Source organism: Orycteropus afer, unplaced genomic scaffold, assembly GCF_000298275.1.
Source record: "Orycteropus afer afer isolate SDZICR_OR568_19922 unplaced genomic scaffold, OryAfe1.0 scaffold00142, whole genome shotgun sequence".
NCBI lineage: Eukaryota > Metazoa > Chordata > Mammalia > Tubulidentata > Orycteropodidae > Orycteropus > Orycteropus afer.
The window spans coordinates 8,097,692-8,123,203 of record NW_006921729.1 but is presented as its reverse complement, the minus strand read 5'-3'; positions in this window follow the sequence as shown (position 1 = coordinate 8,123,203).

Sequence of the window (25,512 nt, the reverse complement as noted above, 5' to 3'; positions counted from 1 at the left end):
CTATGGCTGTCTGGTTTCCATAATTGCTGCACTTGAAAGATGACTCCTGGCCTGTTCTAGAATGAAAAGGTGTTAATTATATTAATAATCAGGAATTCTGAAACAGCTTCTCCTAATGGGTCCTGGAGGTGTGTGGGTTCTGGAGACTACAAAGGCAGGTGGCCAGTGGCCTGGTACCAGTTTAAGAACAAAAGGGCCTAAGAGGAAGTACAGCTACTGTAGCGCAAAGTGAGAAAAGCTTCTAAAGGAAGGCAAATTATGAGTGATCATTGATGCAATTTACTGGTGATTAAAAAGTGCACTTGATAGAATGAGGTATATTAAATAGGCCAGGGCTTTGGTATACTGTAATTCACTTCTAGATAAAGTGCCTGATAGGCTTTGTTCAGCAGGATATTGTCTGCCAGCAGGTTGCTCAGGCTATGAGGGTAAATAGCCAAGGTGCTAGGTAGTTCTTTTGCTTCCCTCTAGAACCAAACTAAACCAAACTCACCATCATCAGATAGATTCTGACCCATACGGGCCCCCATTGGGTTTCCAAAGTGGTAAATCTTTATGGAAGGAGATTGCCCCATCTTCCTTCTGTGGATCAGAATGGCTGGTGGGTTTGAACCACCAGCATTCTGGTTAGCAGTAAAATGTCTCAGGCACTACGCAACTAGAGCTCCTATCCCCTTCTATAACTCTGGGATTTATTTCCAAACCACTTTTATATTTTTCCTTATTTCATCAAAAAATGAATCACCCAATGCAGAACTTCTGTTCTATTCGGTCTTACTGAAAACTTGGAAACATCAGGACACAAAGCCTAGAATACAAATGCATTGCTATCAACTGATGTGTTCTCTGTAGTTATTCTCACACTGGTTGGTGAAGAGGCTGCATTCAATTCTGAACCCTTATGGAAGCATTTTGCCATAGCTGTTCAAAGGCCCTGCTCTTGATGGAGTGGAAAGTGGATCATTCCACTGCAGTGGTGGTTCCTCTGATTGTTACCCTGGCTGGTGGATATCCCTGTCCTCTGTATGTATCCTTTACTATGTCCCTCCAAAAGCATCATACACAGAAAAGGGAACCATTTCTAAATGGCCTTGAAATAGTTAAACTCTGTCCATCCTCACCCATCAGGGTGAAGTGACTTAGGAAGAGAGGAAAGTAGAAACTTCATTAAAAATAGCTTCAATAAAACATACTTTGCACATGACCCCCAAAACACACATTTCATGTGAGCTTTTTCTTATATTCAGAAACCCCAAAAAATGTATACCCTACTTACCATCTGCTTTTCCGTTAAGTCTGCCATTCACCTATATTTTTTTTCCCCATTCTTTGTTAACAGAGGAAGTAGCATATAATATTCTTCTACAATACGTGTATTCTTGTATATATACAAGTAGGTAATGTACCTTTATCTTAAGGTTAAAGCATTTTCCAACAAATGTGTAGGGTAAGCTAGTTGAAGTGGAGAATTGGGAATTTAGCAGACAGGCATTTCAGTCAAAGAATCTAAATTGCACTCCAGTTAATAATGAAATTCTTGCAGGAATTAGCTGCAAACTTGTATTCAAGAATCGAATTTGAAGAGTTGTCCGTATTGATTTGTGAGGTATAATGGTGCTTCCCGTGATCAGAATCCTGTGAATTTGCTGTCTGCAGAGAATGAGAGAGTAGATCCAAGCAGTCAGTTCCTGGAGGCCCAAGCTACAGAGCTGCCATGCAAAGCTGAAAAAAATAGCCACAACTAGTGGGGGTCCAAAGACCCCAGTCATTGTTTACAGTGATACATACTGGGATATTAAGCACTCAGCTGCTAGCCAAAATGTTGGCAGTTCAACCCCACCAGCCACTCCACAGAAGAAAGATGAGGCAGTCTACTTCCATAAAGATTAACAGCCTTGGAAGCCCTATGAGCAGTTCTGCTCTGTCCTTACAGGGTTGCTATGAGTCAGAATCGACTCGATAGTAATGGATGTACTGAGGTATGATACAAACTGTTTTATTTTATTACATATAAATGCATTTTTTAATATATATATGTATATGTATAATCCAATCTTTCACTAAAAACACCTTCTGTGCCAGAAACTTCTCTCCTCAGATGAAATTTCAGTGTCCCTGAAAACCATTTTCAACCAAGACAGTAACATAAATTCTAAAATATACAGAATAGATAGGTATTTGCATTGAAAGTATCTGTTTCACATAACATGGAATATGCCTTCCTTTTTATATTTGTTTAAACAACTCATAGATCTTTGTTCTAAGAAACCAATGAAGAATTTCTATTTAGGTTTCTGAAAGTTGATTCTAACTCCATCCCACCTGCTGTTCACCTTAATTCTTCAAGTTTCCCAGGACATCCCCATCTCCTGGCTTCTTTCAGTGGTCTCACTTTCTCTAAGGCAAACTGATACTGTCACCTTCTGAAAAGAGGGCTTTACCTTGGGAGTATTGCCATTATGCCTATCTTGTAGTCACTGGGGACTGAGTGTAAAATGTCAAGCTGTACTTTAATGAAAAACTTATCATTTATACATCAGAAAATTGCAGTTTATGCTGTGAAGAAATCAAGGGTGTTAGTACCCTGGTAACAGGCACTACTGGTCCTTCCTTTGTCCCTGCTAGTGCAGATGATCCCATTAGGCTGGGTAATTGCCTCCTGTGGGAAGACAATCATTTGTTTTTACTCTTCTTGTGCTAATGTTTTTCCAACTTAATGGTTTAGTACAGTACTTCCTCTATTGCAAAGTGAAATGTGTGAATAGTTTATCATGAAATGCTTGGGTAGAAAACAAGAAAATCAAAGGAGAAGCTCCAACAGTCACAGTATATAAGGTGAAGGAAGAAAATGCTCTTATATTGCTTTTGATGAAATGGAGAGAGAGAGAGGATACCCTTCATCTCAAACCCTTGCCTTTGCTTACAGTGTCCCCCATCTTTCTCTCCATGTAGTCCGAACCCCATCCATCTTTCAAGGCCATGCCATTTCCACCTCTTGTCTAAAAAGCTCATTGTGGGCCCCTCTGATGTCCCAGCACACTTAGTCCTGTATACCCGGTGACAGTTCCCAGTGCCTTGTTTTCTTTGATTCTTGAGCTCTTACTGAACTTACCATATCTACTCTCTCTGCCGCAATTAAGCAAAGAGCCTATATTACATGTGTTTATCTAGCACTAGACACTCAATGAAAGCATTGAAAGCATCTCATAAATGAAGCAAGTGTTCATCAGCCCTCTCAGTTGGTTTTGCTTTCTTATTCAGCAGGTAGATGATTAATAGATGTTGAATATTATTCAAGTAAATAGTAGTAGGTGGCACAGTGATACCTAAATTGTCTCTTCCCCAGGGGAAAAGGCTTACATCTTCCCTGTGTCCCTTCAGATGCCTAGCACTGGCCAGGCATACCAGAGATGCACACCTGCTCACTGAATTAAATAGAAGAGAAAGGGCAGCCTGCATTTTCAGTGCCTTAGAATCCCAGCTGAAGTAGCAATAACCCCAGAACCCTGAACTCAGGCTGTCCAGGAGTCCTGCTGGGCTCAACCTGCAGTGACAATCAAAATTCCTCAACACAGAGTAACTGAGGAGCTCCTAGATTATGAAACAGCCCAAGATAACCAAGTGCAGTCTTTGCTGCCTTCCTAGTTTATGAATCCAGAGAAATAACTAACCTACATCACCCTCAAGAAAAGGAAACATTGCCCCCATCTACATTTGTAGTATCCTAAAGCCTCTCTGTTCCTTAGTGCTCTTGAATTGCTATTAGCCCAATACAGCCCACTCTACTATATTTACATTTTACACCACCTGCAGTGCACATGAGGGTGAGGTTTGAGGGTGGGGGCTCCCAGCTCACTTGCAGGTATCATTGAAGCCAGCCCTGCTGGGTGAGCAGTAGGCAAGGCCATGGGCATGGTTGCAGGATTAGCGTATCAGCACCTGGCTTTCTATAGTCTAATAATGCTGAGACACTGGGAGTATTTCATCAGTACTCAATTCCTAATTGGCACTAATGTTCACTCAATTATCTTAGAGCTGAATTTAAATTTTCTCCACGTGACATGCCAATTGCTTTTATTTTGTTTTGTTTTTCCAGCTAGGGGTTAGATTTATTTTCTTTGTTCTCACTCTCTAAACTCTACACCCATCTGCCTACATTCTAATGTTATTTATTATATGATCTTAAATATGTGTCCTCAGTGCATATGTATGTATATATGTATGTACACATATAGCAGCATGAATCATGTTAGAAAGTATACACACACTGTTATGTTTGTATACATATATATAAAGAGAATTTATAAGTATGTTTTCAATTCATACAAATTATCTTGTATTATCATTCTTGTTCTATGTTTTGCTTTGCTCTTTTACCTAACCCTATAATTTTAAATCACTACTTGTCTGTTAGGAGCTGTGGTGGCATAGTGCCTAAGGCATTTGACTGCTAACCAGAAGGCTGGTGGTTCAAACCCACTAGCCACTCTTTGGAAGACTGGGCAATCTACTTCCATAGAGATACCACCTTGGAAACCCAAGGAGGGGTCGCTATGAGTTAGAAATGACTCTACAACAGTGATTTTTTTTCTTTTTTCTTTTTCCCGACTTGTCTGTCAGTTTGTTATACTATAGTGGCTTACATGTTGCTGTGAGGCTGGAGGCTATGACACTGGTATTTCAAATACCAGCAGGGTCATCCATAGTGGACAGGTTTCAGTGGAGCTTCCAGACTAAGACAGTCTCAGAAGAAGGAAGGGGCCATCCATTTCTCAAAGAATTGGCCAGTGAAAACCTTAAGAGTAGCAGTGAAACACTGTCTAACATATTACTGGAAAACTTTATGAATAGCCCTGAAACATTGTTCAATATAGTGCTGGAAGATGAGCCCCTCCTGTCAGAAGACACTCAAAATATGACTGGGGAAGAGCTGCCTCCTCAAAGTGAAGTTGACCTTAATGACATAGATGGAATACAGCTTTCAAGATCTCATTTGCTGATGTGGTATGACTCAAAATGGGAAGCAACAGCTGCAAACATTCATTAATGATCAGAATGTGGAACGTACAAAGTATGAATGTTCTAGTTTACCTAGTACCACTCTGACAAGAATATACCACAAATGGGATGGCTTGAACAAACAGGAGTTTATTCTTTTACAATTCTGGAGGCTTTAAGTCTGAGTTCAGAGTGCCAGGCTCTAGAGGGCTGGGTGAAAGCCCCTCAGCCTTGGGCTTCAGGTCTGCCTCCTGCTCCTAGCCCACTGAAGCTAGAAGCGTTTCTTCACTCAGGCAGCTGCTGGCAACTGAGGTTGACATGTGTAAAGGCACAGTCCCAATTGTTAGAAAACAATACAGCAGGCCACTAAATCAAGTCCAGAAAAAGTCCCGAAATCGGCAGGGCATGGCAGGCTGCTGAAGAATGACTTGGCTATGTGTAGGGTTCAAGTGTGCCAAAAAGCTAGAGACCAATCCTAATGTTTCTCCTTATATATGAGAAGCAGACCACATCCCTAAAGCATCTACTCAGCTGCTCCTGGAAGATTCCACCATGGAGTTGATGGCCAGTCTCATCATGGGGAATAACTACCTCCAGCTGCCCAGCCACTCAACCAGGCCCAGCCAAATTGACAACAACCTTAACTGCCACAATTAATTTAAGGAAATTAGAAGTTGTCAAAAATGAAATGGAACACATAAAGATTGATATCGTAGACATTAGTGAGCTGAAATGGACTGGTATTGGCCATTTTGAATCACACAACCATATGGTCTACAATGCTGGGAATGACATATTGAAGAGGAATGGCATGGCATTCATCATCACAAAAATGTTTCAGAATCTATCCTGAAGTACACACTGTCAGTGATAGGATAATATGCCTTCAAGGAAGACCAGTTAATAATACTGTTGTTCAAATTCACCCACCAATCACCAAAGCCAAAGACAAGGATATTGAAGGTTTTTACCAACTTTTGCAATCTGAAATTGACCAAAAATGCAATCAGGATGTGTTGATTGTTACTGGTGATTAAAGTGTAAAAGTTAGAAACAAAGAAGAATCACTGGTAGTTGGGAAATGTGGCATTGGTGATAGAAATGTCATGGGAGATCACATGATAGAATTTTGGAAGACTAATGACTTACTCATTTCAGATACCTTTTTTTTAAAAAAAAAAAAAAACAACATAAACAGCAGCTGTATACATGGACTTCACCAGATGGAATAAACAGGAATCAGATCTACTATATCTGTGGAAAGAGGTAATGGAAAACTTCAATATCTTCAGTCAAAATAAGGCCAAGAGGTGACTGTGTTACAGACCATCAACTGCTCCTATATAAGTTCAAGTTGAAGCTGAAAAAAATTAAAACAAGTCCATGAGAGCCAAAATATGGCCTTGATTATATCCCAGCTGAATTTAGAGACTATCTAAAGAATTCATTTGATGTATTGAACACCAGTGACAGAAAACTAGAGGAGTTGTGAGATGACATCAAGAACATCATCCATGAAGAAAGCAAAAGGTCATTAAAAAGACAGGAAAGGAAAAAAAGACCACTATGGATGTCAGAAGAGACTCTGAAATTTGCTCTTTAATGGAGAGTAGCTAACACAAATAGAAGAAATGACAAGATAAAAGAGTTGAACATAAGATTTCAAAGAGCAGCTCGAGAAGACAAAGTCAATTATTATAATGAAATGTGCAAAGTCCTAGAGTTAGAAAACCAAAGGAGAAGAACACGCTCAGCATTTCTCAAGCTGGAAGAACTGAAGAAGAAATTCAAGCCTCAAATGGGCAAAATGTTGAATGATGCAGGAAACATCAAAAGAAGATGGAAGGAATACACAGTCACTGTACCAAAAGAACTGGTTGATGTTCATCTATCTCAGGAGGTGGCATGTGATCAAGAACCGATGGTATTGAAGGAATAAGTTGAAGCTGCACTGAAGGAATTGGTGAAAAAGAAGGCTCCAGGAATTGATGGAATACCCTTTGAGATGTTTCAACAAAGGGATGCCCCACTGGAGGCACTCGTTTGGCTATGCCAAGAGATTTGGAAGACAGCTACCTGGCCAACTGGCTGGAAAATATCCATATTTGTACCCATTCTAAAGAGAGGTGATCCCACAGAATGTGGAAATTATTGAACAATATTAATATCATATGCAAGTAAAATTTTACTGAAGATAATTCAAAAATGGTTGCAGCAGTGTATTGACAGAGAACTTCCAGAAATGGAAGCTGGATTCAGAAGAGAAAATGAAATGAGGGATATATCATTGCGGGTGTCAGATGGATTTTGGCTCAAAGCAAAGAATACCTGAAAGATGTTTACTTGTGTTTTATTGACTATGCAAAAGCATTTGATTGTGCGGATCATAACAAATTGTGGATAACATTGAGAAGACTGGGAATTCCAGAACACTTAACTGTACTCATGAGGAATCTGTTCATAGATGAGGAGGCTGTCGTTAAGACAGAACAAGGGGACACTGCATGGTTTAAAACCAAAAAGGGAGAGCATCAGGGTTATATCCTTTCACCATACTTATTCAATCTATGCTGAGCAAATAATCCAAGAAGCTGAATATGAAGAAGAATGTGGCATCAGGATTGGAGGAAGAATCATTAACAACCTGTGATACACTGACAACACAACTTTGCTTGCTGAAAGTGAGGATGATTTGAAGCACTTACTGATGAAGACTGAAGAATACAGTCTGCAGTATGCATTACATCTCAATATAAAGAAAACAAAAATCCTCACAATTGGACCTGTAAGCAGCATCATGATAAATGGAGAAAAGATGAAAGTTGTCAGAGACTTCACATTGCTTGGTTCTACAACCAACGCCAATGGAAGCAGCAGTCAGGACATCAGACGATGTAAAGCACTGGGCAAATTGGCTACAAAGGACTTCTTTCAAGTACTAAAGAGCAAAGATGTCTCCTTGAGGACTAGGGTGCGCCTGAAACAAGCCATGGTGTTTTCAATCACCTCATAGGCATGTGAGAACTGGACAATGAATAAGGAAGACCAGAGAAGAGTCAATGCTTTTGAGCTATGAGTCAGAGACGATTCGACAACACCTAATGACAATAGTGTCCTTCCTGGACCAGAAAAGTACCTAATGTTTGCCTCTCTTTAAGCTTTTAGAGCCTTGCTTAAGAAGTCTTTCCCTAGCCCCAGCTCATAAAGATATCCACCTACAATGTATTCTTGTTTCAACTTTAATTTTCAAAATGTCATTCTCTAAGTCTTGGGATCATCACATTTACTCTGGTTTTGTTGAATTTGAGTGAAGCAAAAAGCTGGAATATAATTTTAGCATGTTGGAGATGTTTAGCAACCAGTACATGCTGGGAATTAGGATAATTTTTCCTGAAATAACTGTCCATGATTTCTTACACCAGGTACTTTCAAACTTCAGTGTCATGGGAATCACTTGAGAACTTTCTACAAATACTCTTGATCTCTGAGTTTGTGGTTCATTAATCTGGGATGGAGCTTAGGAATCTGCTTTATGTGCAGCATTAGATGTGTCTGATGCAGTAAGCCTGCAGCTAGTTCTTTGAGAGATTCCACCTTACAGTGAGACCAAACCTGGCAAGTACATCTCTTTAAGAAACCCCATTCACAACCATCTGAATAAGGGTGAAGACTTTAAGCAAAGGGATTCCAATGGAAGTTTACCTGCAACACGAATAGGTCAGGGGGAACTATGGTCTTTAGAACAGGGATGTCTCTGGGTGTGAAGGAAGCAAGGCTTCTGTGGTAGTGAAGGTTGTGTGTTACCTTGGCTGGGTCTGGTTTTGAGTGGCTGAGAAGCTGGATAAGAGCTCTGGTAGCATAGTGCCTAAGGCATTTGACTGCTGACCAGAAGGCTGGCAGTTCAAACCCACCAGCCACTCCTCGGAAGGGAGGTTGGCAATCAACTTCCTTAGTGATACGGCATTGGAAACCCAAGGAGGGGTGGCTATGAGTTGAGTTCGACTTCACTGCATTGAGTTTGGTTTTTGGTTTTGGGCGGCTGGATGGAGTTACTCCCCATGATGAGATTGGCAATCAACCCCATGGTGGAGTCTACAGTTAGCAGCTGAGTGGCTGCCTTAGGGATGTGCTCTGTTCAGTGTATATAAGAAGAAGTGCTGAGAAAGATCTCTGAGCTTTTTGGCACCCTTGGACCCTGCATGTAGCCAAGTCATTGTTCAGCATCCTGCCATGTTGTCTGCTGTTCTTGGGATTGTTAATGGACTCGAATCAGTGGTCTGACATGTGGTTTGGTAATACTGGGACTGTGCCTTTTTACTTATTAACTTTGGGTTTGTCAGCCTCAGCAACTGGCAGCTGCTTGAGTGAAGAAAGCCTGCAGCTTCAGAGGGAGCAAGAGGCAGAGCTGCAGCCCAAGTGGAGGGGTTTCACCTAGCCCCTAGATGACTAGAGACTGGCACTTGGAACTCAGACTTACAGCCTCCAAAACCATAAAAACTCCTGTTTGTTAAAGCCATCCCATTTGTGGCATTTTCAGTTAGAACAGCACTAAAGGTAACCAAAACAGCTTCTATTTGGACAAGTTGTTGAATATTTTATGCCCCTAGCTTTTTTCACACTACTGAGTTTCTAACAGGCTCTGATTCTTAATGGTGACTAGAAAAGGTTTTCCTGAGACCATTACCACCCTCATTAACACCTCTCTTTTTCTTGTAAAGGAGTCCCTGAAGTTATTCATAGAAATGTGCAAACTTGGGAGGAAGCATCTTCCCAGGGTGCAAGTTTGCTACATTGCAGAGAAAATTTAAGAACCAGAAAAACCTGGCAGTTGAGATGACGGATAATTTGCAGCCTTAAAAAATGGCACTCAGGCATAGTTGTATTAAATTACTGAATCTTCAGACTTGCTCCAGAGAAACCTAGATGGCTGATTTTAAAATGGACCTCTCAGGACAATATTTTAAATTAGGAAAGACTCTTCTCCAAGATAGTGGCCAGCAGAAGTTGTTGTAAGTTCCCAGTCCAGGGCAAGGAGCTAGGCAAGGTTCACAGGTGGTTCCCATGGTTACATAGAAACTGGAGGAAATGATGATAGATTTCTGAGGCTCCTGAGGAACCTGCAGCTCTCATTTTCATTAGAAAATGTGTTCTGATCTTGACAGCTTTATTAATGTCTTTATCATCATCATCAGGGTTATAATAGTGACACATGTGCACTGGTACAGCACTTTACAGGGTCCCTGGATAGTGCAAATGCCAAAGGTTGGAGATCCGAGTCCAGCCAGAGGCTGCTTGGAGCCCTACGGAGTACAGTTCTACTCTGACACACATGGAGTCACAGTGACTGGAAGATAACTCAATGGGCAACTGATTTTTGCTGCAGTGCAGTTTGCACAGGACTTACCCTTAGGTTATCTCAGAATTGCTGCCCTTAGTTGAGTGGCCACAATGAGGTGGGTGTTTCATATACATTACTCTTAATCCTCCCAAGAAATCTGCACTTATGTAGGTGGGAAAATGGACGATCAAAAGACAACTTGTTTTCAGTGTCCCTTTAGGAGGTTTTACCTGAAGTCACTTAACCAGCAATCAGCAGAATTAGAATTCAGATAGAGGATTCTCCCATCGTGTGCAGCTTATTTTTAAAATAATATAATACTTTAAAATAATAAAATACAGCTTATTTTTTAAAACTCTTAAACATTTAAAATATATTTATATCACTAATGACTTTTATTAATTTATAAGGAAGTTTTATAGCTATGTACGTAAAGAATCTATGAAATCAATTAATAAAAAATTTGGGCCCTTCATTTATTAATTCAGTGACTCCAGCTCTACCATTTAATTCAGTGGCTTTAGGAGAACTGCCTAACCTCTGAGCCTCAGTTTCTATATTTATAAAATGGACACATGGTAATAATTAATTCATGTAATTCCTATGATGGTTACATGGCATCATATGTGGAAAAGTGCTTAGAGAAGAATCAGACAAATGCTAAGTACCCAACAGAGGTTAGATGTTTAAAAATGATCGCAGTGACGTGACGGCATTTGCTCTGGCAGATTATAGGTGATGGTGTTTTGCTTTAACCGTGTACCAAGGTATGTTTAGTCTTATAAAATGATAAATGCAAAGGTTTGTTCATATTTAATGGAACATACATTTTGAGAAGAAAGTAATTTGCTTCAGTGGTGAAACTCTTGCCTTCCACGCAAGAGACCCAGGTTTGATTCTGCGCCAGTGCACCTCAAGCATAGCCACTGCCCATTAGTCACTAGAGGCTTATGATGCTGAACACATTTCAATAGAGTTCCCAGACTGAAACACAATAAGAAGAAAAGTCTGGTGATCTCCTTCCAAAAATCAGCCAATGAAAACGCTGTCGATGGCAGTGTTACAATCCCATTGTGCATTGGGTTGCCATGAGTCGGGGTCAAACTCCACAGCTAACAGCAACAAGTTTTGAGAGTCACAGACCTGCACTTTCTGCCATTTGATCTGGTCTCTTCAAAAATTGACAGTATTGAACATCTAAGACATTCTTCATGAGCTGTGATAGCCAAGTCAGACAATAATATATGGCACTCAAAGAACTTTGAGATGCTTTAGACAGCCAGAAGAAAGAAATTTTTGTCTTTTTTATTCTTGAGCCATTTTAGTGCAATGAGATCCCAGTGGCAGTGAGGTGTCCTAACAGGCATCATGATGGAGAACATCTAGTTTGAAGAGTATAAATTGTAGTCACAAGTAGTTCCTTGTGCTAATCCATAGCACATCCATCCAGAGGAGATGGCCTTAGTCACCTGAGAGACTACACAGCCTTCAAGGCCATCCAAAAGGTGGCTTTCATCTCTATATGGCCACTTAAATATCTTTGGGACTAGCTCTGGTGGCATAGTGCCTAAGGCATTTGACTGCCAACCAGAACACTGGTGGTTCAAACTCACCAGCCACTCCTCAGAAGGAAGGTTAGGCAATCTACTTCCTTAGTGATACTGCCTTGGAAACCCAAGTGGGGGGTCACTATGAGTCAAATCGACTCAGTGTCAGTGAGGTTTTTTTGTTGTTGTTATTAGTTTTTGTACTAGTTTTTTTGGTTTTCAGTACTGCATTTAGAAAAAATAAGGACCTTATTTCTAGAGATCATGTAAGAAATCCCTAAATTTGTTTTTATACACTTGTTACAGCTAATCACATATATTCAGACACAATTCTTTCATTCTTCGAAGTCCACTACAATGGAATCAGTGATGCTGACTCCTCTATGTTTTCTTTTAAAGCCAAATTAACATACACTGGAAGTATATTTGAGTTTCTCAATGGATCTGTCATCTTCTACAGATTATGAAGGCATCACTGATTAAGACCTCTTCATTTCAGATGCTGCTCATTTTCTTTGCAAGTGATGGTTGGATACACAGTGTCATTTCACAATGTTTTTCTAAATTCCCTCTGACCTCAGAGATGACACAGCTGATGGCTGCTGTCACTCTATGAGGTGACTCATGTGGCTGGCTGAACCTGTTCATCAGGATACCCCTCAGGGCACAGACCTCACTTCCTGGACCTTTCTTCCTTCCAGCACTTTGCATAGTATCTCACTATATTGAAGGTTCTCATTAGTTTTTCTTAAGTAGTAATAGTTATAATCCAAAACACTAGCAAATCATTTCTTCTAGATCCCAGTTTAGCCTCACGAGTGAAGTATTTAAAGAAACTAAAGAAAACTAAAAATTACATATAACTATGCCTACCGCCTAAGGCACTTGACTGCTAACCAGAAGGCTGGCGTTTCAAACCCACCAGCCACTCCTCGGAAGGAAGATGGGGCAATCTACTTCGTAGTGATACTGCCTCGGAAACCCAAGGGAGGGGTCACTGTGAATCGGGTCTGACTAGACAGCACATAACAACAACAACAACCTACTGAACTGAAAAGCAAACCCAGATATCCATGTTTATTAAAACATACAAAACAACCATTTTTAAAAACTAATATAACATCCCAGTTCTAACCAATGTGGACTCCTTATATTAAAACATCAAACTTGTTTTCCAAACTGAAGTTTTGTTTTGAGACTCCAATTTTTAAAATACCTTCTCAGCTATCTATGCCAGAGAAAATCACACGTTATAATTTATGTCTGACAACACTGATGGAAAGGGTGAACTAAAAAAGTAATTTTTTTCTATTTTTTTAACCTATCTCTCCCCCCATTAGGATTTTCTCAAGAACTAAGGTAAAGCAACTTTTGCCTTTAAATTCATTAATAATTTACACAAACCCCTATGACAAGTATTGAGTACAATCGTTAGTAAAAGGGTCAATAAAATAGCACCAATAGGAGGAAGGAGGTCTAATGACTGATTCCCTGCAGCATCTGCGTGATAACAGTAAATAGATTAAAAAAAAAAAGGAGAGGACTTGACATCAACTTTTCTAACCTCAGGCCCAGAAAGTAAATCATTCTTGTCTATAATCACTGGGAGTTCTGGTGGGTGGCAGAGCTTCATCTGTGGTGTGGACAGAACTGTGCTGTGAGATGAATCAAAACACCTTCTAGAATATTTTGTTAAATCTCTCCATCAGAATCACAGTTCTATTCAGCTTCATCTGTTTAGCCTCAAGCTTCAACCATAATAAAATCAATCATTTGTTGTTCAGAGTGATGTATCATTTGGTCAAGAAAAAAAAAATGGCTATTGTGTTCTGATAACTTTCTGTTTAGTGAAGGAGAAAAATCAGGCTGAGACTGAACTATGTCATCTCCTTTTTTGTAGAAGTTTCAGGCCTAGAAAGTAAATCATTGTAGAAGTTTAACAAATCTTGTTTTGGATTATTTGTCATTATAAATCATCAGCCACACTTGACAAAGAAAAGTGAAATGACAATGTTTCAAAATCAGAAGAAATAACTTTGAATTGCTGAGAAAATAGATATGATTGCATGTTCTGGGTTTAATATATTCAATCATAAAACAGTATATTTAAGGAAATTTTAACATTCTTAGAAAGTCCCTGATATATTGTTAAATTTTAAAAATTGCATGGAAAAGTATATGGTCAAAGCGCAAAAGCAGGAAGGAAGTAATGCCACAATGTTAATTCATGCACTTAACAAAGATTTGAGTACCTGTTACATGCAATGCACTGTTCTAGATGCAGAGAGACACTGTGGTGAACCGTATAAGAAATGTCCTATGAACTTCACCACCAGGTGGGAGGATGAAGGACATTGTAGCAGGCTTTTGTTTCTGTTTAATAACCATGTTATTGAGAGATAATTCACATACTCTACAAGTCACCCATTTAAAGTGTACAATCCAGTGGTTTTTAGCATATTCATAGACTTGTGCAATAATCACCACAATCAATTTTAGAATATTTCCATCATCCCAAGAAGAAACCCCATACTCATTATCAGTCATTCCTCATTCTTGTCTCTCTCTCTCTAGCCTCTGGCAACCACTAATCTACTTTTTGTTCTCTATAGATTTTCTTCTCTGGATATTTCCTATCAACAGAATCACACAGTATGTGACCTTTTGTGTCTCTCTGCCTCCACACAGCATAACACTTTCAAAGCACATCCATGTTGTAGCATATATTAGTGCTTCATTTCTTTTTTCTTTTTCACTGAATAATAATCCATTGCATAGGTAGGTTTTGTTGTTGTTAGGTACCATCTAGTCAGTCCTGACTCATATTGTTCCTGTGTATAACAGAGCAAATCATTGCTAGATCTGGTGCTATCCTCATATTAGTAGGTATGTGATCCTATTGTTGAAACCACTGTGTTGGTCCAGCTTATTGAGGTTTATCTTCTTTTTCACAGACCATCTACTTTACCAAGCATGATGTCCTTCTCCAGGGATTGGTCTCTCCTGATGACATATCCAAAGTAGCCTTTTGCTACATTTTTGCCTAATCCAGTACATCATTTGATTTCTTGACTACTGCTTTCATGGCCATTGATTGTGGATCCAAGTAAAATGAAATCCTTGACAACTTCACTCTTTTCTCCATTTATCATGATGTTGCTTATGGTCCAGTTGTGAGGATTTTTGTTTACTGTCTGTTGAAGTGTAATCCATACTGAAGGCTGTAGTTTTGAATCTTCAGCGGTGAGTGCATCATCATCTTTACTTTCAGCAAGCAAAGCTTTGTTATCTGTATATGGCAAGTTGTTAACAAGTTGTCTTCAGATCCTGATGCCACATTCTTCATGTAGTCAAGTTTCTCAGATTATTTGCTTAGCATACAGATTGAATAAGTATGGTGAAAGGGTACAACCCTGGTGCATACCTTTTCTGATGTTAAGCCACACAATATCTCCTTTTTCTGTGTGAATACCTGCCTCTTTATTCACAAGTCTATGTACAGGTTCTGCATGAGCACAATTAAATGTTATGAAATTGTTGTTCTTTGCAGTGTTGTCCATAATTTGTTATGTTCCACACAGTCGAATGCCTTCACATAGTTAATAAAACACAGGTATGCCACATTTTATTTATACATTCATCAGTTGATGGTCATTTGGGTTGTTTCCACATCTTGGCTATTTGAATAATGTTGCTGTGAACATTCATGTACAAGGTTTTGTGTGGACAGAAATGTTTTCATTTATCTGGGTGTATACCTATGAGTGGAATTGCTGAGTCATATGGTACCTCTGGGAGCTCTGGTGGCATAATGCCTAAGACATTTGACTGATAATCAGAAGGCTGGTGGTTCAAACTCACCCTCCACTCCTTGGAAGGAAGACTGGGCAATCTGTTTCCATAGAGACACAGCTTCGGAAACCCAAGGAGGGGTCGCTGTGAGTTGGGATTGACTGGACAGCAATGAGGTTTTTTTTTTTTTTTTCTTTTAGTTTTATGGTACCTCAAAGTTTAATCACTTGAAGAACTGTCGCGCTGTTTTCCAAAGCAGCTATAGCACTTTACGTTCCCACCAGCTCTCTGGAGAAGAGTCAGAATCAGGGTTTGTGAGGGTGATTACTTGGAACCACCCAGTAGAAGCAAAGCTGTTGCAAATCATGGTTGCAATATAATTGCATTCCTGGACAGAGTGACGGTGGTACAAGCTGCTGAAGTGTCTTGTATCCATGGCAGTGGCTAGTTACAGGCTTTGTCTATGGAAGTTTTGCCTCAAGTGTAGTTTTCCAGTATGTCCCCAAATTGTAAGTCCCCAGTATCTTTCTTTGATTAAGTCATAGGATGGCCCTCTGCAGCTTATAACTAAAAACTAAGACCCCAGCTGTTAACTTTTTAAATTGGTAAATTTATTTACTTCTACTATGCCAATAAATTCATGTGCTGTTGTGATAACCTATCCTCTTGCCAGGCAGCGTTCTCCTAAATCAAGGCTTTGTCTTACCTCTGTCTTGAAGATACTCAATGGGTCAGATACCACAAAGAAGGAAACTCCAGGTAAACTGGTCACTATTTTACATATGATACTGAGTACCCTCAAATTTTCCAGCTTTCAAGGGTTATCCCGTCCTTTAATATCCAAATAGAATAGTGGTAGCACCCATTTAGCATGACAGCAAGACATTTGGCTCCCTGCCACATATGTTTCTAAGAGTTCTTGGGGAGTTTTGAACACTTTCTGGTTATCACCTCTCACCTTCTGCTCTGTCACATGGCTTCTAAATTCATCCCAGTCATACCTGTGTCTGTTGTCTTCCCTAGTACTCACCTGAAGGCACAAGTATATCCCCTTTGTCATCTCCAGGGCATGTTACTCAAGATTACCCTGAGTTCCAGGTTTGAGGATCTCAGAATCGTGTTCCAAAGCAAACCCACTGCCATTAAGTCGATTCCAACTCATGCAAACCCCCATAGGGTTTCTAAGGCTATGAACCTTGGCAGAAGCAGACTGTCTCCTCGTTCTTCCATGGAGCAACTGGTGGATTCCAACCACCGACCTTTGGTTAGCAGCCCAATTCCTTAACCACAGTGCTACCAGAGCTCATTTAGAAGGGTAGTGTGGTACAGAAAAGGCAAATCTATAGCCATAGTCTTGAAGGTCATCACTATTCCCTGGCCTAGGGAACACCTTATCCCAGAGCACACTGCTAGATGCAGAACTCCACTTTCATTTGTGAATAATCAGAAGTGGGTTGCTCACATTTCACTTTGTGAAGCAATAATTTGGGAGACCAATCAAGGTAAAGACTACACTACTTTCCTACTCCGTGAAGATGTTTGCACGTTCTTCCACATGTGCTCTAATATAAATGTGGTGGTACATTTCTGTAGTCAAAAGATCTTAATTTTAATGAATAGCACTGCTCTGTTTTTCTTTGGGAAGAGGAATTAGCATTCCAGCATGAACTGGAAATACTGAATTGTTAATAGCATCCCTAGAGTTTTACTTCTTGGTATGACACCTTCAATGATTTAATCTTAATTTAAGCAGAGTAAAATATCACAGTTCAAGCTTTCAAGCTTGAAGCTGTTTCAGTGTTCAAGAATAGAAAAATCTTTTCTCCCAAGCCCTGAGAATAAGACAATGTCAGAATCAGTTAAGAGCCAAACAATAATTATCAGAGGCAATGCTATAATTTTTTAAAGTTGTAAATGCTTACTGAATGGTTATAACATTTTGTTCATTTATATTTGCATGCTTGGCTTTTTATGACTGTTTAATATGATTCTGATTTTGTTTCTTCTGATACAAAGTATGATCCAGATGACACAGGTATATATAGCTTCAGCAGATTTCATTTTTAAGAAAACTTTCACATACTCTTAAATTATGAAATTCCCTGAAGATGTCTATATCCCATTAGTCAGGGACAGATTATTTGGATTTTTTAATATTTCAGTAAACTTACTTGTCTAAATTTTGACAGATATACACCCAAAGATAGCTGCAATACCAACATAGAGCACAGTGTCCATAATCTCCCAGCAGACATTCACTGTGAATGTTTTATTTGAAATCAGAGCCTTTGATCATTTCCCTTCACCTAAAAATTATCCACTTTAAGGACTACTGTGCAACTTGAAATATAAACTATTTGGAGACCAGTGGAGAAGTAAATAAATACTTCTTTTGCAAATAATGAAATAGGTAGCTCATTACACCATGCCAAGTTTTAAAAACTACCTCTTTAGCTCATATACTTGACTATTCAAAGCATAATCTGTCAATGCTTTGTTCCAATGAGCTTTCCATTCTCTTGTGTTCTTTGTTCAAAAGGCCACCTAGGAAGTTAAAAGCCCAAGTGGTACAGGAGCCTACTGTGACTTCCCTGTTCCATTTCTTATTCCTTGATTCCAGACATAGGAAAAAACCTACCTGTTAACTTCCTTGAATAATTTAAGTCTTGATTCAAACGTTAATTTGTTTCTACTAAATAGTGAATGGAGGAAAACTCCATTTGTCTCAGAATGAAAATAAAAGTTAAACACATTTTAAATTGATAGTTAGATCCATTAAATATATCTGTTCAATACTCCATTACCCAAACATTCTTCATAGTGGCAATGTATGTATAAGTGGTTTCACGTGGGATCACATGAAATGTCCGCCTTCATTGGCCACGTGCTTCTATTGATTATAATTTCCCCGTGTACTTGTTCAGACTCTGATACATCCAGCATGACCAGTCACTATGAATTAGGCCTGAGCCTCAGTGTCAGTATTAAACAGAAAATGTCAGGGTTGTTGATACTATTTTAAAAATATATTAATTAATGAACAGACTAGGATCTGTTGTTGTAGAACCTTAAACTAAGTCTTACTAATGATAACCAACTTTAGAGAACTCATAAAAATAGAGCACTCCTTTCCCAAGATGACGTTCTGTACATCATGGATTCAAACAGTTATTTTTCATGGACATGTTTTGTCCATATAAATATCCTGATTCTCAAATACCTTAGTGATAGCATATCTGAGGATGTACATTAAAGGACAATCTAAAGTCTTCATTTGTAGATATGTTTTCATATTTCTTAATTTGTGTTACTACTGTTAGCTGCCATTGAGTGAATTCCAACTCATGGCAAACCCACGTGTACAGAGAAGAACTGCCCCATAGTGTTTCTAAGCCTGTAAATCATTACAGAAACAAACTGCCTCATCTTTCTTCTTTGGAGGGGTTGGTGGATTCAAACTACTGACCTTTTGGTTACTAGCCTAATAATTTAATCACTGTGCCACAAGAGCTCTCCCATACATTGACCAAGAGTCATTTATTCAAATAGAACAAGGGGATGCTGCGTGGTTTAAAATCAGAAAAGGTGTGTGTCAGGGTTGTATTCTTTCACCACATGTATACAATCAACATGTTGAACAAATAATCCCAGAGGCTGGACTGTATGGAGAAGAACATGGCATCAGGATTGGAGGAAGACTCATTAACAACTTGTGATAAGCAGATGACACAACGTTACTTGCCAGAAGCGAAAGGGACTTGAAGCACTTACATGAAGATCAAAGACTATAGCCTTCAGTATGGATTACATCTCAACATAAATAAAACGAAAATCCAATAAGCAACATCATGATAAATGGAGAAAAGATTTAAGTTGTCAAGGATTTCATTTTACTTGGATCCACAAGAAATCAAAGGACATTATTGCACTGGGCAAATCTGCTTCAAAAGATCTCTTAAAAAGTGTTATAAAAAAAAGATGTCACTTTGAAGACTAAGATGTGCCTGACGCAAGCCATGGTATTTTCATATCCTCCTCCTATTCCTGATTCTCCTCCTTCCTCTGTTGTTCCAACCTCATGTACATGTGAAATCTGGACAGTGGAAGTGGAAGACTGAAGAGGAATCATTGCAGTTGAATTAAGGTGTTGGCCAAGAATATTGAAAATAACATGGACTGCCAGAAGAATGAACTGATTTGTCTTGTAAAAATACAACCAGAAAGCTCCTTAGAAGCAAGAATGTCCAGACTTCCTCTCTTATACTTTGGTCATGTTATCAGAAGGGACCAGTGCCTGGAGGAGGCTATCATGTTTGGTAAAGTAGAAGGTCAGCAAAAAAGGGGAAGACCTTCAATGAGATGAACTGGCATAGTGACTGCAACAGTGGGCTCAAACGTAACAACAATCGTGAGGATGGCACAGGACTGGGCAGTGTTTCATTCTTTGTACAGAGGTTCACTGTGAGTTGGAAGAGATTCAATGGCATCTAACAATGCCAACAAAAATAAAGATGCCATTTATTCAGAGAAGTTCTTCTGCAATATTGTAAATACGCAAAACAAATGCAACTACTGTCGTGGAGTCAGATTCAACTCATAGCGACCCCTCCTTGGGTTTCCAAGGCAGTGTCACTATAGAAGTAGATTGCCCAGCCTTCCTTCCAGGGAGTGGCTGGTGGGTTTGAACCGCCAGCATTCTGGTTAGCAGTCAAATGCCTTAGGCACTATGCCACCGGAGAAAACCTGTTTCTGCAGACAATAATGACGTTTTTTTCAGGGCTTAAGCTATTTTTTTTTTTTTTCCTTTTAATAGGGTCTAAGAGAGAGTATGGATGTGTGGGCATCCCATACTGCCCCAGCACTGCAACCCTAGCGTTGTATTGTACCTTTGATTGTACTGCAGTTTTAAAATCTTTTCTTCTTGTATTTATTTTGTTGTTGTTGAGAATATACACAGCAAACATATATCAATTCAATAGTTTCTACATGTATGTTTTAGTTGCACTGATTACATTCTTCGAGTTCTGTAATCATGCTCACTCTCCTTTTCTGAGTTTTTCCTCCAGTATTAACACAAATTCAGTGCCCCCTAAGGATCCAGCAACTCTGGAATTGCTGTTGTCAGTTTGACCCCATAGAGATAGTTCTTAAGAGAGCATAATGCTCACCTCACAGCTGAATTTTCTTCCTCTCTCTCGCTCTGTCTCTGTCTCTCTCTGTCTCTCTCTCTGAACTTGTTAATCTAGACCCTTGCTGGTTTTAAGACTTGAGGGGATATTTTTGGCTTAAAGATTATCTCAGGACAGTAGTTTCAGGGGTTCATCCAGCCTTCATGGCTCCAGAAAGTCTGGAGTCCATGAGAATTTGAAAATATGTTTGACATTTTCCTCTTTTTGTCAAGATTTTTCTGTGGAATCTTTGATCAAAATGTTCAGTAATGGTTGTGGGGCACCATCCAGTTCTGGTCTTATGGCAAAGGAGACAGTTGTTCATGGAAGCAGTTAGCCATACATCCTACATCCTCCTCCTATTCCTGATTCTCCTCCTTCCTCTGTTGTTCCAGGCAAATAGAGACCAGTTGTCATGCCTAGAATGGCCATTTGCAAGCTTTTTAAGACCCCAGGGACTATGTAGCAAACTAGAATGTAGAATAGGGGCACTAAATGTCTTATTAGCCCAGTTAACTGGGATATTCCATGAAACCACGACCCTCAACCTCCAAACCAAGAAACCAAAACCCCAGTGGTTTTTGATTGTACGTAGTAACCTCAACAGGTAATTTTTTTTTTTTTTTTTGGTTATTGTAAATATTTGTTCACAACTACAACTTTTTACAGGTCTACAACTTATTGACAGCAATTATAACATTTGGCTGTACAACTCAATCCTTAATCAGTGCACTATTCCCATCACCATTCACCCCTCCCCTTTCTCCCTTCCTGCAAGCCCTCAAAAAATAAACCAAAAAAAGGAGCTCTGGTGGCATAGTGCCTAAGGCATTTGACTGCTAACCAGAATGCTGGTAGTTTAAAACCTACTATGTATTCCTCAGAAGGAAGGCATCTGCTTCCATAGTGATATTGTCTTGGAAACCCAAGGGAGGGGTCACTATGAATCGGATCCGACTCGATGGCTCTCTATATATTTGCCGTCTCTTCTCTTTTTAATAAGTGAGGTCATATAATGTTTGTCCTTTGGTAATTGACTTATTTCACTCAGCATAATGCCTTCCAGCTCCATTCTTCTTGTAGCATGTATCAAGATTTCATTTCTTCTACAGGCTGTGTAGTATTCCATTATATGTATATACCATATTTTATCTATTCACCTGTTGACGGGCATTTGGATTGTTTCTACATTTGGGCTATTGTGAATAATGCTGCAGTGAACATTGGTGCCCAACTCTCTGACTCTCTGCTTTCAAGTCTTTTTTGAGTATATACCTAGGAGTGGAATTTCTGGGTCAAATAGTAGTTCATTTTTTAGTTTTTTGAGAAGCCACCACACTATTTTCCACAATAGATGTGCCATTTTGCATTCCTACTAGCAGTGGTCAAGGGTTCCAATTTCCCTACATCTTTGCCAACATTTGTTATTTTCTTGGGGTTTTTTCATTTTTGTGTGTGTGTGTGTGTGTTTAAATCTTATCCATCCTTTTGGGAGTGACGTGGTATATCTCATTGTGGTTTTAATTTGCATCTCTGATGGCTAATGATGTTGAGCATCTTTTTACATCTTTAGTAGCCATTTTTAATGTTCTCTGGTAAAATGTCTATTTGAGTTCTTAGCCCATTTTATGGCTTTTATTTGTTTCCTTGTTGTTCAGTTTTCCATGTTTTATAAACTGATTATAAGAAGTTTTATATTGATTATAAGATTCTTTTCAGCTATATGGTTTCCAAAGATACTGTCTCTGTCAATAGCTTGTCTTTTCTAGTTCTTAAGTTATTGTCTGGTTGAAAGTTAAGTAAATTAAAATTGGTGTAATCTGTTCAGCTAGCTAATACTGTTAAATAAGTAGTGTTCACATGTTGTATCAGTGCCTGGTATATAGCTTAAGAGCTTATTAGATGATATCTTGAGTCCTGGGAAGATTCAATCTATTGTATTCTGTCGTTATGTTGGAAAGCACATTTCTCCTCACCTTAAAAAATTGAATAGTATTCCATTTAATAATGAAATATCAGCTAGTTAAAAAAGAAAAAATCTGGTTAGTATAATTCTGCCCACATCGTCGGCACCATCCCTGCAAGGGGTTGATTTCCACCCCCTTCCCCTCTGCTTTCAGTCTGGACTAATGAAGGCAGCAGGCAGTGTGAATGATTCCCCAAAAATAAATTATTCCAAAATTATGCCTTTTCATTTTGTAGTGAAATACAACCTCCCTTGATGCTTTCTGCGCCTAGTCCTGTTCCAGTCATATGCGCTGCACATCCCTGAGCCTTGAGGGATTCAGTTGCATAAAACAATCTCTCAAGATCGTTCTCCTCATTCTGGACTTAAGCACCATCCTCTTATGACTTAGGGTCCCAGTGAGTCTATACCAGAAAGAAGTGCCCCCTCGAAAATAAATAAATAAATAAAATCTATGAAATTATCACGATTTCATTATATTCTGTGCAGAAAGTAGTCAGTCTGCATTTTGAGGTCTGAGCTCATAAACATTGCTTGGGCACAATGTCATAAGTGACCTGGAACTTCTAGCTTATCTATCGTCAAAGTGAGGGCAGGAGTGCCAGCTCTGTGCAGCACTGTACTGTGCCAATATTCATAAAATTTTCTTCTATTGTTTTATGGTTTCATACTAATGTGACCTTTTGTGACCTTTTTTTTTTTTTTTTTAAATTTAAGGGTTTTATAATTCTCCTTTTATCTCTGAACCAGTGTCTACAATTAAGGGGAATGGGGTGGGGGGAAGTCCATTCAACAAATATTTACTGATATTACTATGTTCCAGACCTTATTCCAAGAGCATTAGTAAAACAAAACAGGAATCCCCTGCTCTCATGGACCTTGAAATCTAGTGAGAAGAAGTAGACAGTAAACACAAGCATGTTAAATGAGTGAATTACATAATAGACCAGAAAATAATAAGTGCTACAGGGATAATGAACAAAGGTAGAATATAAGATGTGAGGGCTTTGGCTGCAATGAGATGATGTTTGTGTAAAGACTTGAGGAAGGTGAGGGAGTGAGCCATGTAGGTATCTGTGGTAAAAACATCCGCTCCAGGGAGAATGAACAGAAGTGTAGGGGTCCTGAGGTAAGAGTGTGTTTAGTTTATTCAAGAAACAGCAAGGCACTGGTAAGATGTTGGAATAGGCAGAAAGATAGCACAGACCCTCTTCAACAAAGAAAAGGAGAACCATTTAATACAGATACAGAAATAATCCTGGACCCCTGAGTCTTGAAGAGAAGAATATAGAAGGGGACTAAACTCGAGCTAGCAGAAGAATCTGCATGAAAACACCAAAAAAGGAGACATATGGAGCTGCGGTCTGGTAGTGATTCTGACAGCACAGGCAGCTTGGATATGGCCGAGTGGTAGTAGGACCTAAGAATTAATCTAAAAATCAGCCCTGCTAGCCAGGAGCTGCACGGAGGCCTGCTCTGGTGGCTGGGGAATAAAAGGGGAAGCAGCGAAGAGGAAGGTGAGCTGAGTTGTGGACTTTTGCTTGTCCGGAGGACACAGCCATTTTGAATGTTTACAAGTGGTTTGACCATTCTGAATATTGAAAGCAACAGTGTACTGACAGATTCCAGGGACTTAAGAACAGGCTCCACTTGCCTGGAACCATAAGGACATTCCAGACACAGATGACTAGAAAGGCGCGACATTCCTCTTTTATACCTCATACCCTCTGAGTGAATGGAGGTGCGGCCATCCCTCACTCCCACCCACCTTCTGGGTTGGGAGGAATTCCATGCCAGTCTGTGTGCTCAGATGGAGCCTAGGTGCCCTGCCCCACTCTACCCTGAATTTTTGTTTTGCTTTCTGTTTTTTAGTTTGTTTGTCTTTGTCTGTTTTAAAACTACTATTATTTTTACTTTTGTCCTTTTTCCTGTTCTTTATTCTTCCCCTCCAAGGTTCTAGTTTTCAGCTTGTTTTCTTTTCTCTGTTCCAGGTTGTATTTTATTTTCCTCATTGTTCACACCATTCCTTGTTTGTCTTTTTGCATTTTTCCCATTTTTTTCTTCATTATTCTCCTTCTCTACCTTTTTTTCTCTTATGGCCCTCTCCCCAGATATTGCATGTTTTTTTTTTCCCCCTTTTTTCTTTTTTTTTGGGGGGGGGGTTCTGTTCCTATGTGATTACACAGTATGATTTTTGTCCATTTGCTTTTACTTTTTTGATGGTTATTCAATAGTTATTTTTGTCTGAATGGGAGACAGCAACAGTCCCCATATGACACAACTACACCCACACCTCCTGCAGCTTCACTTTCTGAGTGAGAGACACCACTTCCATCTCCAACAACAGGCCAACGATAAAAAACCACCAAGAAGAGCCTGACTCACCCTTCGCTGCTGTTCACAAACAGTTAACAGAGATCTAAACACAACAATGCCACAATGTTTTGGAGACAGCAGACCATCACAGTCCACACAAAAAAGAAAAAAAAAAAAAAATAGTGGTAGAAACAAGAGAGCAGTATACAGACCCAGAACACATCCCTGAGAAAGAAGCAGCATTGGAACTCTCTGATAAGGAATTCAAAAGAATTATATTTATGTATCTTCAAAGAATTGAGAGACAGATCAAGGAAAACACAGACAGAACTCTAGAATAATTTTGGAAGAAAATATAAAAACAAAATGACAAAATAAATGAAAAAT